Raw genomic sequence first — 20,865 nt, forward strand, 5'->3', positions numbered from 1 at the left:
AAAAATGTTTTATGTTTTGATGTTTCGTTTCAGTTTTGTTTTTGAATTGATTGTAGTATCTGTTTATCCTTTTCTTGAATATGTTATTTATCATTTTTTCCGGATAATTATTTTCATTCAATGCAGTTTTTGCTTTTTGAAAATCTAAATTCATAATCTGATAGTTGGATAGATCTATCAGCCAAATTTATTATCACTGATCTTTTTTGTGACATAGGATGACACAAATTGAAGTTTCAATATCTTGAGACTAAGTTGGTTTCGTATACCATTCTGTTCTTATGTTATTCTTAATTTTATATAATGTGACATCAAGAAAATTGATTCTATTATTTTGCTCAACCTCGATTGTGGATTGAAGTTTTTCATGATAAGAATTGAATTTTTTACTTATGTTTCCAATTTGATTCTTTAGTACAGCGGTAATGCAACCATCTATTTATTGGAAAAAGAATGGAATATTCATATCAAATTTGCTTAGAACCGTTTCTTCAATATCTTCTATTACCAATTGTGCTATAACACTTGAAATGGAAGCTCCCATAGCACAACCATCAATTTGTTTGTATATTTAATTTTCATATTTTAAATATGTTGTTGTGAGTTCTATAGCTTTTATAAATTCATTTTGATGTATTTCTGTATACTCTTTAATTTTGTCCCATTTTTTCATTAATATATTTTTCACAGTGGTAATAGGAATATTTGTATATAAAGAAACCACATCTAACGAAATAAATACATATTTATTAGGAAAATTGATACTTTTAATTTTTTCATTGAATTCCCATGTGTTTTTGATATAGTACTTGTTTTGATATTTTTTCAAAATATTTTTCAAATAATTAGATAATGGGGTGATAGGAAATTGAATACTTGAAAAAATCGGTCGAAGGGAAATGTCAGATTTGTGGAGTTTTGGTAAGCCATATATTTTAGGGGGTAAGGAATTGTGAACTCTTTGGTTTTAGTTATATTTTGAAGTTTGATATTGTTTTGTTAACTTTTATTTTTCAATTTATTTTTGAAATTAGTGATAATATTACAAGTACCAGATCTTATTTTATTTTGAATTTCGTTATTTAGATGATTGGTGTTGCATTCACTATTCATATTTGTCACAGGTAATTCTTTATCACTAGAAATATTTTGTGCAAAATTGGGACCTAAAGATGAGACTTCTTTTACTTCATCTGGTATGAGAGTATCGGTACTAGAGATCACCTTCATCATGAATATCAAAATAAGGATAAAATCAACTTAGAACTTTGTTCCAATAATTTAATTTTTCCTTGGTTTCCACATCTCAAATATATTTATTTGAATTTACAAAATAGAGCTATAAATTTTACTAAAATTATTTAGATCTTTTTCATCATCTATAGCTTTTTCTTTTCTTATGAATGTGAATCATTTGAAGAAATATATATATATATATATATATATATATATATATATATATATATATATATATATATATATAAATTGTTAAGTCTTTGCTGATTATACCATGAGTAGTTTTTTATTGGGAACGTGGCAAGGAAACACCAAAGTGGACTAACTTTAATATATTTTCCGAATTTTCCAATACTTATGTATTCATCGTCTGGGACTGAAACTATGGTCAAATCCAATATAAGAAATATATTATATCTCGGAAAATATAGTTAGTCCATTTTGGTGTTTCCTTGTGACGTTCCCAATATATATATATATATATATATATATATATATATATATATATATATATATATATATATATTGTAGGTAACTTATATATCAAATTTTTTTTCAGTCAAACTATGTTCAGACATTTTTATATTCTTAGAAACTCCATTATTAGTGAAGTTGTGGAGAAAAACTCAATTTCTCTTTTCACGTTTCATATTTATTTTATACACCCAATCACCGCATTCTCAAAACCAGTCGTAACCGCAACTTCAATTGCTGATATTTGTTGCAGGTCCAAAATCGTTATTCGAATAAAGAAGTTTATAATAAAACACATATAATTTTGTGTTATAAATGTATTCATAAGTCCTAAAACTATGCAAACCTTTGACCCAAAAAAAACTATACCATGATAATATGATTCCGGTACTGAGTTATAGAGGACGATAAAATTTCTCAACTTATAAAACTTATGAGTGCAGAAACTGCTTTTAAAGGGAAAATGGCAGAGGAAAGTTATTACTATATTTCTTTTGACATTTTGGGAGCGAAAATAGAGGGGTGAAGCTCAAAGAAAAAGGAATAAAATTAATCCAAGATAAATCTTACTCGTACAACATCGATAAGTCTGAACCAAGACTAACGATATTTCTAGTAACAAAAACATTGAAGGTAAATAATTTCTCTCACATGTTGCTAACGGCGCTGCTTATCGCATGAATAAGGGGTACAAATAAATTCTCTAATAAATAGGAAATCCATGTAACTACAACGATATCATTTTCTATCTTATATATGTATTTAAATGCTAAATTTAAACCTCTTGATCTTGTTATTATTCTCAGATTTATAAAACTCTTTAGCTCAAATTATACTCATACTAAATAATTATATTTACGCCTTCTCGATACAATGTCGAATTCGTCGTCGCAGCCATATCACTATCGGAATCAGCACAAATATTTCACGCGAATCACGGAAAAATAACTTAATTATAGTCCTTTACACAAACACATACTGGGCCCTTACTTTTTTAGTAATTTGTATGTGAACTTGAATACTAAGGTTCCAGTGAAACATCTATTCAAGAAAGCTGACAATCTTAGTGTCTATTTGACATTCAACAAAACATTGTTTTTGGTTTTTAACAAGAGAACAAAAACTTCACTACACTAGTGCATCAAATACAAAATAAACTTTAATAGTTAATAGGGTCTAGTTTACCATCAATCTCTGAAGACGATAACTTGTTGTTATTGTTGGTGTAGTGGTTAGTCATATTGTTGATATAATAGAACAAATTTGTGCCTTATGTGATGTATCCAGAAATGGCCGCCGATTGCACTTAATAATCTATTACAATCTATAAATTGTATTTATATAATTTTTAATGGAAATTGACACGTAGTTTTTCAGTTTCAATATTAGGAAGACTACACACACGCATTAGTACTGTAACGGTGCTTGCGTAACACTTGCATAATTATCACTAAGACCAGTAACGAATTGTTGACCGATGCTACGATTTGCCTTCACTTTAATCTGTTTAAGCTTGGTTGATGACATTTTATCCACCACATTCCGATCGCTTTAAATCCAATATACAACTCACGTACAGATTTACCTTAGGAGTTGCGCGCCATGTAAAGAATACTTGTACCAACATAGCGCAGTATATTGAGTATATATTTCCGCAGCAAAGCAAACTATACAATTAAAAACATTATAAAAATTATGATTTAATTTAACGAATTTTATACAATTTTACAATAACAATTTCGATGTGAAAAAATAATCAGATCTGATATAGGAAAATAAATATTCTTTTATGAGGACAAATTTAAAATGTTAATCATTCATATTCCAACAAGTTTTAGAATATCGATGTACAAATATTCTTTATAAAATCGAGAAGGCGTAAATATAATTATTGAGTATGAGTATAATTTATTCTATAGAGTTTTATAAATCTGAGAATAATAACAAGGTCGAGAGGTTTAAATATAGCATTTAAATATATAAGATAGAAAATGATTTCATTGTAGTTACATGGATTTCCTATTTATTAGAGAATTTATTTGTACCCCTTATTCATGCGATAAGCAGCGCTGTTAGCAACATGTGAGAGAAATTATTCACCTTCAATGTTTTTGTTACTAGAAACATTGTATAAAGAATAGGATAGTAGAACACTGACAATGTTAAAACCATTTGAAGCAATTTTGCACGCCATCTAGTTACTTTTACGCTCGTTCTTCATAAAAATGAGTCGTAGCTTAGTGCCATCTGAAATAAACAGCACTATTTTCAACAACTAAATTTTTTTGGAAATATCCCAACTAAATGTGAAGTTTTCTTTATCTTCGAAATTCGAACCGACAGTACATTTTTATTACGAAAGTGACACAAATTACCTATTCGATAGGAATCTTTACAATAGATAGATAGAGCGTATTTTGAAATATCATGTTTCTTATAATGTTATAGCATGTATTCATCTCGAACAGAAAATAAACTTAATCCCAGTACTAGTTGTTTGTAACCAATTTCAATGTATATAAAAAAGATTTTTGTAATGAGTTCGTGTAGCACTATCAAATGAAACAAATAATTTTTCACTAATCTGTTAATCACTTAAATTTGGGATAGAAAGAAGGATCCTTGCACAAAGGTATATAAAATATTTATACTTTTCTTTGGTGACTGAAATAATATGAATTCGCGATTTCAGAACCTTGGTCATGAATGTATTTTTGGAACATTCATATTTTGATGATATTTTGAAGAGGCGAAAAAATAAGTCCTGGCTATTTTGTATGTTTTTTTTAACTTTCAGTTGATTTATGTGATTTATCCATTTTCCCCTTTCTTCCTGGGAAAAATATTTTTGATTTTGTTCCGCTTTCGTACTGTATTAATATATTTGATAAAATCAAAAACAATAACTTGTAAAAAGTTCTAACTATACTAATATTTTGAACGTAACGAGATGAAATATACTAAATGTATCATAATACAATATCGTACTAATAATTCAATTAATGACATTGTAGAATTCTTCAATTGTACAATATGTCCTTTCTTGAAGAAATGCCGTCGTCGATATTCGAAACTTACTAAATCTATTTATGGCTTATAATTCTAAAGATATAATGTTTTAGCATGAAGGTTCTAACAGGTCAGTGGTGGGTTGGGCAATAAACATCTTATGGCATTATCTAAACAGTGTCGATATCATATTTTTATCTTTCTTCCAAACATTATTAAACTGAAATCAAGAACATTTAGACGTATTAATATATCAAAAGGTCTAAGAAATAAGAAATTAAAGAAATATTTATAAATTTATATATAAAAGATAGATAAAAATTGATGATTTTCGAAGTTGCTGCATTCCCACATTTAAAAATGAATGAATCAAATTCAGAGAAATAATTATCAATCTCGGGATAATTTTCAAATATCAAAATCGATTTAACACCAAATAGACATAGATGCTATTTGAAATGCTTATCGAAAAATATGAATGTCACAAGATAAAATGTGACAGATGTAATCATTTAATAGTGGATCTATAATTAATATTGACAATCACTGTTAGGTGGTCTCTACTCACACTATTAAAACTGAGAATTTCTCCTTTCAATTTCTATTTTATAAACAATTTTTTGATTCGTTATTAATGAACCGTAAATTTCAACTAATGTAGAACTATTACTAATTCTAATTAAAAATACTGGAAAGCTTGTGTAGCAAATATCTATCTGTAATTTAGAGCGATTATTCACTCGAGAAACTTTTTATCAGAATATTCTGAAAATATTCTCATTCCCGTTTAAGCTCTCATTCAAGCTATGTAACAACAATTTGTGGAAATTTGAGCTACGCTTCTCGAGTTTTTATTAGGCAAAAACGTGCAGTCAGTTGAACTGTTTCCAGAGCTCTAGTTCAGATTGGAATTTGGCTAAGAAAACTTGAGATTACTCACCTTTTATTGTGATTAAAAAGTTACATAGCAATAGCAATATTGAATATATCAGATTTTTCCAAAGTAATAATCTCACTAGGGAACTGGAAAATATACGGGCTAATCGAGTAAAGGTAACAATAGTGGAACATTGAAAATGTATTTTCATATTTTTTCATATTTATTGAAATAATTCGATGGTCGTTGTTACATATGTTAAGTTAAAATGCTTCATGTTTTGATGTTCCGTTTCTGTTTTGATTTTTAATTGATTGTAGTATCTGTTTATTCTTTATCAACATATTCAAGACTGGCTGTGTCAAACTGACCCACAGGTACGAACGTTTGCTTTCAAATATCTCTCTATTGCCGTCTGGACCTCCTCTACTGTCACCAGAGCGTCCATTTCTCTGATTTCAAGGGAGGCACTTGACTTTATTTTCCAGACTAGACCAGCTGCTTCAGTTTTCATAGAACCTCTGTGTATGACAAAGCTTCAGTCACCTTAACCTCAAAAGCCTGCATCCTTGGCTGTGTCTTTCTCTGTGATTCGCTAGCAGTGATCTTCTATCTTCTCTCGGTCCCATGTGTTTTGCTTTTTCTAAGCTCTTTGCTCCTCCATAAGCCACCTTCATTCTTTTATTTTTCTCTCCCACTTGATGCATCTCAGATCTCTTTCGTTTCCGATTCTTTTCCATTCTTGTTACTTTAGTCAGCGTGCTCTCCCTTTATTCGTTTCTTCGCACCCTCCATCTTTTCTTTCTCAGAGGGGGTTTGATGAGAAAGGCAATCGAAGGCTGAGTACAATTTTCAATGAATATCGTTATTGATCTGCAGGTTAATAGATCGTTAACTCCGTATAAACCGAAAACAGATAAGTCAGTAAACATGTTCTTGTGTTCGAATTATGTTTTCCAGAAGAAGAAATTAAATGCAAAATTATCGCGTTTTAGTTCTCCAGTCACTACTTGGCACCTTGCTATTGTGCTTCAGACGATTCTTTGTCGGAAGAGTAAATATAGTCTTATCTTTGAAGTAGAAGTATCGAAACTTTATTCCTGTAAGAGGACCGTCATATTCGGAAACTGATAACTAGGATTAATATTTTCTTTAAAATCCTGTTTCTTAGTTCTAAGAGAAATTAGTGGGAAACTAAAAATTGCTTCTTCCACATTCAAATGTTTTACTTATGTGTGTGACGTTCACTTTTTTATTCAACCTTGTTCACGGTAGTATGGATTCAACCAGAATATATCTATTCTATGTAGATTTCGACCCATTTTTCATAAGGGATTTCCAAAATTCGGAGTATTAATTGTACTACATATATATTTCAACAAAACCCGCTATATCTAACAAACATAATACCATAAATATGCACAAGCATTTGAAAAATGTCAACGCCTTTATCCTGAAATAAAATAAATCAAATAAATCGCTCACAGAAAACCGACGGGATTTTTGCTGAATCTGTATTTATCTAACACAAAATTCTTCCAATTCTGCGCTATGAGAAATAAGGGGCAAGGGAAAAATATCTAACATATGAAAATCCAATTCTATTATGACTCAACTTTAACTCGGACTGATCTTTTCTAAACATTTATAAGAGCAATATTGATTTTTTAAATATATTTCACATCCCATATTTAACTAACCTAACCTTTTATACGGAACTAGAATATGCTCGTATTTCGATAATTCACTTTCTTCGCCATATTTTATTACTGGTTATAGTACAAACAATCATTGCTCTATATCATAATTCTCAAAACTTCTATAAATTTGTACATCTTTTCTTCACCTTCTTGTAACACTTAAAGAAGTGTGATTTGTAAAAATACTTATGTACATGAACAGGTCTTCTAACAAAAAAAAGCACAAACCAATATTTTTGAAACTAATTTTTATAGGTCTTAGCATTCGTTATCAAGATATTCAAATTAAAATTTTCTAAAAAATGTATTTCGGTGAATAAAACATAACTGTTATAATCGATTTTTTTCAGAGCGTGAATCTAAGTAAACGCAAAAAATGAAGTTCGTCTTCGTAAACCATAACCTTCCTACCGAGTATTGTTAATCTACCCATACAGTTACAAATGTATGATAATATGAGGTGGTCAATCTAAAATGTTATTAAACTGTATACAGGTTTATATGCAGTAAATATATTTATTTAGTTAGAGCCACCCTGTGGCGTCTTATTGCTTTGGGTCATTTAATTTGCTTCACTAGCTAAGTGAATGGATTATATATTTTTTTAAATATACGGGATGTTAATCTTGTTCAATTTGTTCAATTCTAACAAAGTCATTTTCCAGATAGTACTGTAAGTTTGCCGTGAGTTAATGGTTTGTTGTTTTATAGAATTCAAAGTTGCGATAATCCTGTTTTTGGTAGAAAATACTATTAGAAAAGTTATGACCGTAATGGGTTAGATAAAGTGACATTTGAAATGAATGTAGACACAATAGACTCTGAATGCTGGATTTTACAACAGGTAATTTCTTACCTCTAATATCAAGCAACTGATACCAGCTAGTTTTATATGGAAACGTATATTTGTCCTTTATATGCACATTCCTATTCCAATCATGAACTCGCCATAAAACTTTGTTGAATTGTTGTCGGCACGCTTTGGAAGATTTCTGCATTATTAAAATCATCGATAATTTAGTAGAAAAATTTAGATCATTTATCATTTCGTTTAATCTCCACTTTGTGCCATCAACTTCATTTTATTAGTCCAACTAAATCAACTTACCAAATTTGAATATTCCAAAATGGGTGAGCACATGTCTTTGGCTGTTCCCATCCGAAAACATAATGAATACGAATTTACGAAGTGTATAAAGCATACATTTGGTTACCTACTTCTTTCTTTTTTCAATGTGTATCCCAAGCTTTCGAATAACTGTATATACAACAAACACAATATTTATAAGTATTGGTATTTTAAAGGTGATTTTTTGAATAGTGTGAATTTGATATTTCGGAAAATTTGTGATACCACATCTCTCGATTAATTAGGTCCTCGAAGATAGTGCAGGATTAGCCACGAAGGAAGAGTGGTGTCCCGCTTATTGGGGGTCCCGCCCACTAACGTCTGTTACGATTATTTTTGTTGTTGGGCCTTGTGAACAATAAATAGCATGATGTATTTCAACTTATAGATTATAGACTTTATTAGAGCTAGCACAGAGAAAAGTAATAAGACGTGCTCTCTTATTTTTTATTAACAACTAAAAGTTAGGTTAAGTGTACTGAGTTGAACTCACAACACAATCTGGAACAGAACTACAATATCTTAATAACGCCCGTCTTGGCTAGAGAGTTGAAAAAAATGGATAAGTGTAAAATATCTTGCATGCCCCATAAGACATGTGAGATATTTCACTACCACCTGAAAATATAAAACTCGATATCGTTACGTTAAATCGTAGGTATAGGTTGTATAATACCTACCTATGAACGTTGGTATCAAAATTATCCAATAATGAGTTGAACTTCAAGAACAAGAAAACGCATGTTGATTCTCAACTTGCCAGCCAAATTAAGACCGATAAAAAGTATTGGAGGCTACTCTCAATACTAATCATTGCAATAATAAAATTTTTGGGAAGAACAAGGTCTTGAGTTTTGGGGCAATGACAACATTGTTGGTTGACCTCACAATAGAAATTATTTAGCGTTGCTGGAAAGAATAGCCTAATTAGACGCTTTTATGGCTCAACATATTCAAAGTCATGAAGGGCTTAAGTCATATTTGTCGAAAATAACTTATGAGGAATTTATTTATCTAATTACATCAAGCATACTGGATAAATTATTAGCGAAATTAAAAGATACAAAAACTATTCAGTTTCATTGGATTCTACTCCAAATATATCGCATATTGACCGACTGACTTTAATAGTTCGCCAAGCTCTGCCAACTGGACCAGTGGAACAATTTGTAAAGTTCTTGGACATGGAAGGTCATTCTGCTGAACAGTTTACTAGATTTCTTAAGTGAGAGTAAGTGAATAAGTACGCTGAATACATTTCCTGTTTTGAACATTCATTTAATTTGGTTGCTAAGTGCGCTGTAGATTGGTGTACAGAAGCACTATTTTTCTTCGATTTCGTTGAAAACCTTGAAAAAACTTTATTTACGTCACTACCCCTTGATGGGGTCATCTTACGGTTACATTTAAAGATTCTACTTCAAAAATTTCAATTTTCAAGAGGTTATCTGACACTAGGTGGTCAGTCCGAGCTAATGCTACCAAGGCACTTTTATGCGGTTTTATCACTATTGAGTAAGTGTTGGAAGATATTTCCAACAACGTGAATTAAAAAGCAGAATGCCGAAATAAAGCTTATGGATTAGTTTCACCGATGAATTAGCTAGAAACAGCAATAATAACAATAACATGGAACGAAATCCTTGCAAGCGTCTAGTGCTTCGCTGCAGTTGTCTGATCAAGACCTTAATACAGGATACGCCCTTTATGAATCATTATTTAGCTATGATCCACATTTTCAGATATTGAAGCAAAAGCCAAAGATACCACCGGCTGTAAAGAATACGAACAACAGACATAAAGACGAATCAAGCAAAACATAAAGTTTGACCATTTCAGCAGCTATACTATACTTGACGACCACTTCGAAAATCAAACTGCTGGAGAACGTTTTGAAGTTCAAGTGTTTATTATCATTATTGACAACGTACTAACTGTTTTAACTAAACGTATGAGAGCATATCAAAAAGTTACCTGTGTTTTTGGAATATTTCGACAGCTAAAATCTCTTACATCGAAAGATATTTTGATAATAGTCTCGATAATGGTCAGTGCTTACATAGATCGTTTGCAGAATAGCCTAGACAATGAGTCTAGGACTGAAATTTCAAAACTTTTATTGAATAATTCTTTAGAGTAGTGCTTTCCAAAAAATAAATTGCTTTCAGAATTTACTTGTCTCTCATGATGACTAACTGCAGTGGCGAACGTTCTTCGTAATCATCTCACTTTGATGAAGATAGCATTAATTCGCATTAATTTTACATCGAAAATCTTTAAATTTGCTCATATTAAATCCAGAAAAGTTTGTTTGTTATATTTTCATCATCACAGGTGAATCTAATAAAGTTAATGATAGAAGAAAACTATTTGAGAGTACGATTGCATTATATAACGGCAATATTAAAAACTTGTGCAGAATAGGGTTGTTAATATTGTATTTTTGACTCGATCTGTTAGTCTACAATTATATTTTAGTTGCATCAGTTTATTTTCTATTATATTATTTTAACACAAACAATGGTGACCCCGTGGCGAATAAAAAAGGTAGCCAAATTTTCTTGTCAGTTTTCTTAGTTTAACCCCAATCAGTTAAGTGATCCTCGGCTCAAACTGCTATTTTTCAAGTATCATGAATGTCCTCCTATTGTGATATCATCCCATTCTTCTATTTGTTACCAGCTATGCGTAATATATTGGTATCATTACACGCACAGATAGATAAGTGTGATAATGGATACATTTTTGGCGACTATGCCATGTGCCCTCGCATTTCAAAACATTTATCGGGAAATACAGGTAGGCGTTTCCCGAAAACAACAATAATCCTTCGACCCCACCTTACCTTATTTTGGGAATTCCAAGTCATCTTTCTTTTATAATTTCCTTTCTTCATAGCATACAATTAACTTGATTCTCTCCGATACACCTGGTACATATTTTTGAAAAACCAACTCACCCACACGAACCCAGTCGAGCCGTTTTGAATCGAAGAGAAATTCACTTGGTCTCGGGGCAACGAAGCGATCGGATCTCGAACGTCTATATCTCAGCGGCACTACAAAGCTTTTAGAGATTCGGCACGCGCGGTTTAGTTCAATATTTCGTTTGGTATATAATTTTGAGTTTATTTTTTTTTTCGGTATTCATGTATACATAAGTTTGAGAAGCTAGAGAACTTTTATTATTGTGCTACTTTGCAATTCTTAACTCTAAGACTAGAGCTCATAGCTTCTTTCTCATTTTTTAGATCCTATTCTATATTTTTGTTGATAAATTGTCTCTTTTTCTTGAATAGTAAATTTTTAAGTAGGTAAATCGACGAATCGGTCTATTTCAGTCTTCATCAAAATATGACTTGACGTTAACAACTTGCATAATTATATTAATCAATAAATCAATCATAAATAGAACTATAAGTCTTACTCAAATTTCTCGTTTCTATGTATGTATCTCATTTTTGAAATTTCAAAAATCTTCTATTCTCCTAATTCCCACTTTAACAGCTGTTTTCACAATTTCGTGAATTCTTATAGCTCTTCCTGTCGATCTCCAATTTTCGTGGCACATTTTCATTAATTTTTTCGGTTATTTTTTACTTGTCATCAACTTTTCCTAGATTTTCTTCAATTTTTCTTGGATAGTTATTTTCTTGTCCTCTTTCAATTTCAATTGAGTATTATCGAACATTCTGCAAAGACTACTGTTTACCTTTTTTCCAATTTAATATCTATCGGTGAGGTCGAAAAGTTCTTATCTCTTCTGCTTCCCAAATAGAATTTTCTTGAAAAGTCGTTATTAACGTCATTTTTGTCCTTGTGTCCTTTGTGTCCTTGTTACAGTAATAGTGTTCATTGCCAGTAAGCAGGAGCATTTTAATAATCTAAGAAAATCTTTCAATGGACTAAGAGATTCTAATTTGAAATTGTGAAGTGATAAATACGAATTCTTACGAAAGGAAGTAACATTTTGTGAAACTGGATGTAAAACTAAACCCAGATAAAATTTTGTTTTTTATCAATACACAAAATATTCAAAAGAATTAAAAAGATTTCTCCGACTTTTAGGTTATTAACCACGATAATAACAAAGGAGGCAAATATTGATATAAAAATTATGTCAAATTTATGATAAATTGGGCATTACTTCAAATTTCATAAAACCATTCGACATCGCCATAAATGCAATCAATTATACTTCAAGCGCTGTCTTAAGTCAAGGCAAAATAGACTCTGACTTACCTGCTGCTTATGCCAAAAACTTTTTTCAGATTGCAACTTCTCTTTAATCGAGAAGGAACTCCCACCCTTATATTTTTGATATAAAATCTACCATAGTTACCGACCATGTATGCATGTTTTTAACTTGATATTTCCGTCTTAGAAAAAAATCTTGGCACGACACAAAATAGCGTCTCAAGATATTTTCCTGTGTCTGAATGCATAATTATTATCAAGTCATACGGAAATATCAGAAAATAAATGTTATGGAGAGTAATGAGTTTTGAAAAAAACATGAAGTGATATTTTGTCTAGATATAACAAATCCTGTACTTTTTCAGCTACTTTGAAAGCATACATTTTGTATTATAAAATAGAATATCTAGAGTATTTTTAAGACCTAGGTAATCTGGTTACAGAACAAATGTACATCCAGATTAGATAATCTAATTGTTACGCATGAATGTGTGGAACTTCGTTAAGGTCCGTTTGCTTTATGCCACTTTATCATGCCGTATATCTCTCTTAATGTTCCCAGTAAAATTTATAATAGTTCTTGTCTTCATGACTCATTTTTTTCGTTAAATTTGATTTAAAGGGTTTCATTGTAACAAAAAATAAAACAATACAAATCTCATCGGGAGCTAGTTTAAATAAGTTAATAACCTTACGTACAAATAGATCAGCAAACAATTCATTCCGTTTCGGTGGATATAGGTAGGATGTTTTCATATTATTTTCAACATTTTTCTAGTTTTCAATCCCATTATGTTCCTCAACAGAACATTTAGAAAACTACTTACTTAAATAACTTTAATCAAATATTTTATTCAATGATTATATGAAGAGATTACAAATTATAGATTTTCTAACCTTAATATAGAATATAGAGACTGAACGACATTGCCGCAGTGGTACAGTTTTTTGAAAAGGTACATGTATTATGAAAAAAACGGTAGCGATTATCAATATAGGGTGATATTAAGCAAAGAAAACAAGAAATAGAACACAAAGATATCTTAACATGATTGCTATTACATTAATATTTTGCGCGCAATTTTCTTCTAGCAGAAAAAAGCATCGTCACACTTTGTAATGACTGTTTAGAATTATCTGAATATTCTGACTAGTATTACCCTTAGATTCAGGTTCATTTCTGCCACGATTATAATTTAAAATGAATAGGAGTTTGTGAAAGAATACTGTAATCCAAGTGCCAATTTATTTTTGATAAAAAATAATTTATCATTATTAAAATCCATAAAGTTGCAGAAATAAATCTTTATTTATACCTGAAAATACTGCAAGTGGGTAGCACATATAAGTATGTATACATAAAAAATCATACATACTGTCTACTCATTACTTGATCATTGCCACACTTCGTTTATCAGAAAAATACTTAAAAGTCTTTGAATGTGTCTCAAGAATTATTATTTTCCATTGATGATACAAGCTAAACATGATTAGCAATTATATTAGATAAATTACCAGAATAAGGAACCTACAGAAAACCTTGTCTCATTTCTAGCAATAAACACTATTTTCACTTTTCATTAGCCACTTACCATATTAAGTGTCAAAAACTATTGAAACCCAGGTAACTGTCTAGCTTATCATCTACTAAGGACAAAGGATAACTACCGTTCTTATTTGTGAGACTATAATCGAGGCAGAATCAGTTGTAGCTATCCTTTCCTGTATAACTACAAAAGTGAGATCTATGGACTATTTTATGGCTAGTAACTTCTTTTTAGTTTTTGTCGGTGGGTAGCTCCTGGTTCCAAAGTTTTGCAAGAGATTTCTAAAGTGCCAGCTAATTCTAGAACTTTCGGCACTATTAGCAAAAACGCCCTCCGCTATATCTGCTCCGAATTCATTCAAGCTCTTGCTTCCTCGCTGACTCCGATTTCATAACTGGATTTTGTTGAGGCAGATGGTTATATTGCCAATTTTCCAATTTTGATATGATAATTGCTAGCTCTCAATCCAATTTCAATCTTTAGTTGGTTATAGATATAGAAATGTCTGCAGCATTACTCTTTGTAACGCAGAGAGATTATTAGATTCATTATTTCCCGCTATACTTGTTGCCCTATTCTTATGCCTCAAATTACCCAGAATAAGTTGATTAAAATAAATTCTCGTGAAAATGAGGCAGATAATATCTACATAACCTATATCTCTCCTTTTCCCTGTAGCATTTTATATCAACTTTTGGACTTTTATCAATCCTCAGCGTAGATCTTCAATTATTTGCTTTGGTTTATGATCTTTCTTTTCTAATTGTTTAACTGGTTGTTATTTCGATTACTTCCGGAATTATAATGGGTACTACCCACCGGTTTACTAAGTCTATTAGAACTAGAGCAAACTTTACTCAATTCCCATTATTCTTGTGGGGCACGATAAATTTTGTTGTAATTATTAACAACTCATCACCCGCAAGAACAAATTTTTGCAAAACTTGAATAATAAATATAATTCTCTACTTTCGACACAATTTCCAAGCATTACACCTTAAACAAGGACTTAGTTTTGAAACCATGTTGCATTGTTAACATTATAAAATCTTCTAATGATCAATGCTCACAGCAATAATCTTGAATTTTAGACGACTTCATAAGAAGTGACAGGGCGGTAGATTCAGCGAGGCTTGATCAGGAAATATTTCTCTAACGATATCCTGTCATACTTTTGTGTTCTGTGGATTTTTCTTGTTAAAACCGTATTCCTCCCATATCAATTCTCAAAGCTTCAAGTGGCTGATAAAATGTGAACAGCAATTCCACATAACGTTGATGATTAACTGTGACAATTACACCATCCTCTACGGAAAGTTGTTGTTCACTCATCATCCAAACAGAATCGTCTTTTAAAACGATATCAAGCATTCTCTTATAATAAACCCCTTGATCCATTTAGTTTTTGTAACTGATGTTACACGAAACAAGTTTACCCAACGAACCGTCGTGTTGAGATCAGGTATCAAACCGTTACTCTCGACATAAAAATTATTTCCGAAAACTTCGTAGAAGAGTGTTGGCAGATTAACTCCATTTGAAAGTCAGTTAAATCGCGTTACCGCTTGTGAACCTGGAAGCTGCCTCCCTCCCCCCACTGTACTGCGCTGCTCAAGTCCATGCGTTCTTTTCGCGCTACCCTGTTCATCCAAAGTGACAAGTGTCTTCGTTTTTGTTTTATCTAAAGTGTACAATGGCATAGTTGTTATCTTACTTGAAGCAAAAGTTGTTTTTCGAATAAATCAGCCAATTCATCCTTGATTGATTGTTGTTTTCCTCGAAACAATTCACCACTTCACACATTCTTTTACAAGTGTTGATGGAGCTATAGCTTTTCTCTTTTTAGGACTCTAGGAATCATCTACTAACGTCTTTTTTTACATCCACGGACCTATAACAGTTCCTGCAGATTACGTGAAATTATTGTGGAACAAAACTTGCTTTGAATTATTCATGACTTAGCCTTTGAGTTAACTATATAACTATCATTGATATTTGCACAAATAAAGATTTTAACTGGAAAGATTATCTCAAAGAATTAGTCTGCTGTTATTGATATTGATTGAAATTTTCTAACAAGATTGAATGTTATTGACGATAATTTCTCTTATCCTATTTCTATATGAGTGTAGTTGAAAGCACTTACATTTTTTGATAAACGGTCGATCTTACGATTGAGACCTTAAGAGCTTATAAGATATATCTAGGATGCTAGTGTAATAAATTTTTTCTGTCAAATACAGTTCCATTTCACATTCTAATGGTGTTTTCTCGATATATCAATATAATATAGAAACATTTTTTAATTCTTCATAAGATAAGACAGAAAATCATGAAATTTATTCAAACATTAAACATTTCGCTCTAACGATTCTGACTATATTATCAATATCAAGAATTCTGTAATTGAAGTGGTATAGCATTATTTCAATAAAATCTTGGCATGAAAATACTAAACCCTTCCTAAACTTAGTTTACGTGAGTAAACAATATGTAATTTTGATTTTTTCTTTTAGGTGAAACTATTGTCCATCAAACTGTGGGCGAAAAAATACTCACATTTGCCATAAAGTTATGGTTGATTGTTGATTGGTTGATTTACTATTTGGTAGATTCAATCGTGATCATCGTTATTTCTTTCAAATATTTGCTATTTTGAGAATTTATATAGGTAGTGAAGAGGAATTGTGAATTTGATTCCAAAATAATTGTTTATAACTATTTTTCAATCTATTGAATATCACGTAAACAGTTTGTATTTGGACATATTTCTTCTTTGTATGATTTGGAGCAATAATTCATGTGCAAATGTGCTATGTGCTATGAAATGTTACGAGCATTATTATATTACAATTATTTCCGTTTAATGGAAGAACCGGAGAACACGCTATTGCAAAAGCAAAATGGTATTTCCCTGCAATTTCTAGGAACTCATTATTGTAATCTCGCATGTGTTAATAGTGATACCGTGGTGTGTAACTAATTAAGCGTACGTCTATATAGTAATCATGCATACACCAAATTATATGAATATATTAACGAAAAAAAAGTCCAGTTTAACGACCGTTTCCACAATATAATTTTTATAAACATGAAATTTCTGAAGCTAAGTAAAAAAAAATGTGAATGTAGTTTTGCGGATTTGAGTAAATCTCGATTGGCATTTGAGTTCAATGTAGGACCAAATCTAGCGAGGGCCATAAACCTTTGCAGAAGGTTTTTTATTATAAGAAAGATATTGTTTTACTCAACCGATCCGACTAAATTCAATTGAAACAACCGTATTCGTCCTATAAAATCATTTTAAAATTCTGATGGTTGGAAAAATTTAAGTTTTGAACTGATTCGTTGGATATTACTGAGAATTTGCATGAAATAGAACTAGAAGAAGTATATAATAAGGAACAAAAACGATTATTGGATTATTGTTTAAAATATTTTAAAAGAAAATATACTCATTATTGGAAGGATAAATCTCAAGCATATAATATGTGAGAGTTTAAAAGTAAGAATATTAAGCAGGATATAAAAATGAAGCATACAAGCCAAATCATATTAACAAATAATTTAGATTCAATAAATGACTTTATGAGGGAAACGCGATAAATGAATAAAACATCACATGACAAGATAAAGATTACATACATACTTCCTATATTTGAGGAAATTATACAATCATATCCGTTCGCTTAATCTTTAAGCACGCTTCTCATTGCATAGCTATTCACGAACGTTCAGAATTAGTTAACGGCTCAATACCGTGCAATGCAAAAAATGCTCCATCATTTGCCAATTGAAACCATATAATATAGCATCTTTTTCCGTATTTCGCAATAATTTGAAGAAATTTTTATTGGAAAGTGCCTCCTACTCTATGAACGACTTTTATTCTAATACTAATATTCAATTCAAAACATAGTACGCTCTGGTTTAAAATTCTTTTTGACTTTTAATACAAATGGTTACATATTTTAAGATTAGTTAGTTTTATTATCTGGTTCAATTTTGCCAATGTATGCATGTAATATATATCATATATGAAAAACTTCAAATGGACATTTTAAAAGGTAATTTCGTTATTTATTGTAGTTTTCTTGTGTATACCTAATTCAGATTTAGATTTTATTTTATTTGTGTCTTTATTGAGTTATTAATGTGTTATTTTCTTAGTTTTTCACAAGCTTTTGTCTGCACATTGTGAACAATTTTTTGATAATAAGGCATTTCTCTCTCTATAGCTGATATAATGAATATTCAGTAAATTGCAAAAATTAATCAAATAATAAATTCCATTTCCTAATGTGTCTAAGCCATTTTTAGGTGTGCCATCTTTCAACTGATATTTTTTCAATATACTACATGTTTAAGTTCAAAGGACATAGGAAACCTGTCTGTTGTTCATATCACGGAGAAAATAAGTCATAAAAAGTTTTGCATTATATAAAACCAGTCGTTTATGAGATGCATGAATCTGATCAATTCCACAATTTCTATAATATTAAAAATTGTTGTCAATTAAATTTGTTCAGAATTATAACTTATGTTGAAATGTGTTGGTAACATCTGGAAAATCATATACATTTAATGTCTACCTAATATTAAACGTCAAAATATTTAAACGTTAAAATAAATGCTGGGTAAAAGTATCGGTGGTATTGAGCTTAGGAAATTAAAAATTTGTGCTAATTGTAAAAATTCTGATATTTATTGAAAAACAGCTGAAACAGTCAATAACAGACATCAAAGGGAAACTTGAAATTATGAGATATTTCGAAATATTCTAAGATTCCAGAATAAACATAATAACAGATGTGAAATATCTGTTGCAAATGAGGCACTGGAGGTGAATGTAATGTAGTATAGTAGGGACTACTATAAGAGGAAAGATTTATTTTCCATATCTAGCAAAAACTTTGAGATGATTATTTTATTATTGCAGAAGGAATCTACGTTTTATCCCAATAGAACGTATGTGTTTTACGATAAAAATATTCATTTAGAACAAATATATGATATGGAATCTGGAAATATTTGAGAAAATAATCAGTCAATTCCTGATTTGTGATGTAATGTTAACATGTTAAATAAAGCAAAATTTATTCATACTGAAATCTAGTCACTACTATAAGAGAAAAGATTCATTTTCCACATCTAACAAAAACTTTGAGATGATTCTTTTAATGTTGCAGAAAGAATCTACGTTTTATCCCAATAGAACGTATCTGTTTCACGATGAAAATATTCATTTAAAACAAATATGGAATCTGGAAATATTTGAGAAAATAATCAGTCAAATCCGGATTTTTTTCTGGATACTATCGGTGTGCCACATCTGTTTAATCTCCTATTGGAAGATTCGCGTACTTGGTTTTTGTTGAGAAAGTAATGAGTGTTCGGTACGTCTACATCGACGAGAATGACTAAATTGACTCTTCTATCAACCACTACGACGTCAGATCTGTTATTCGGCACCTGTCTATCGGTGATAATGAACCTATCGGAGTAAGTCTAAAATCGCTATTTACGAACACCTACGGCTGGTATTTGTAGTAGGGTGTATAGGTATTGAGAGGACCGAACTTTTTTTGTGTATTGAGTTATTATAGTTATTGCTATTATTATTATCATTATAAATAATATCGTTATTACTATTATTACTGTTTATTCATGCACACTTCTTCTTCTAGCTTCTTTTAGGTGTCAGCCATGTAGATTTTTTACGAGGAGTCATTTTTTGTCGACATATTGATAATAAAAAAATTTGCTTCGTAGTGAGAATTGAACATACTGAATATATAGATTTTATGGTTAGAATCTCTTAATAAGACCTAAGGTGACTTCCTTTTTTGTTCATATTCAGTCATCAAGTATCGCCCCATCGCACATACTAGGGTTTTCATAGACTTTTTCCAAAGTGTATATTTTAAACATTCCTTTGTGTTCTAACATAATAATTTTCCATTTAAAATTAGGCAACATTGCACAAATGTAACCCAGAAAGAGATACATCTTTTTTAGTTAACCGGCCAACACAATGATTTCTGTTACTGTTCAGTAAGTTACAAAGTAGATTTATTGCAGAGAATATGGTCAACCATCATTGGTTAGCCCGAAATACATTACACTTTACGATTTCGTGGACCCAATCTCCAAAAGAAAAAATAAAATAGCGACTAACTGTACTACCTGTTATTTAATATCTAGTGGCCATTCCTTATGTAGGGAAAATGAATCTTAAACCAAATGTGATGAATCGATTTTCACATTATTATCATGATATAATTAACACATAATTGTATGCATTAAATTTCCATCATAAATGAACGAAATTATTTTGTACAATTTAAGCGACTATTTTGAATCAGATCCAGAAAAATTGTGAGATTATTATTGTAACGTTGAACAAAAAGAAAAATAATTAAACTTTCCCAGAAATTATTTGAAAGAAATACTGTGATAAACCGCATTATATACTAAAACGTTCCATTTATAAAAAAAAACAGATTAAAGGCGCTGTGCGAATTTGCCAAATTTCAAAATTTCATTGTTGTTGGACATGGAAGGCCTAAGGACTCATTCCGTGAGCCTTTTCGTAAAATTAAATTATTAAAATTTGGAAAGTTATTACGTGCCTGACAGATATTTTGTAATGATTGTGTGCTTCCACCAAAGATTATGTGATTGAAAATAATACTAA

General features: G+C 30.7%; 1 protein-coding gene across 1 annotated transcript in view; it reads left to right on the forward strand.

Moving 5' to 3' along the window:
• Window positions 1–20,865, forward strand: part of LOC130450990 (tyrosine-protein phosphatase 99A) — a 471,371-nt gene that overhangs the window by 52,451 nt on the left and 398,055 nt on the right. The gene's annotated exons all lie outside the window — the stretch shown is intronic.

The sequence above is a fragment of the Diorhabda sublineata genome, chromosome X (assembly GCF_026230105.1).
Source record: "Diorhabda sublineata isolate icDioSubl1.1 chromosome X, icDioSubl1.1, whole genome shotgun sequence".
Classification (NCBI taxonomy): Eukaryota; Metazoa; Arthropoda; class Insecta; order Coleoptera; family Chrysomelidae; genus Diorhabda; species Diorhabda sublineata.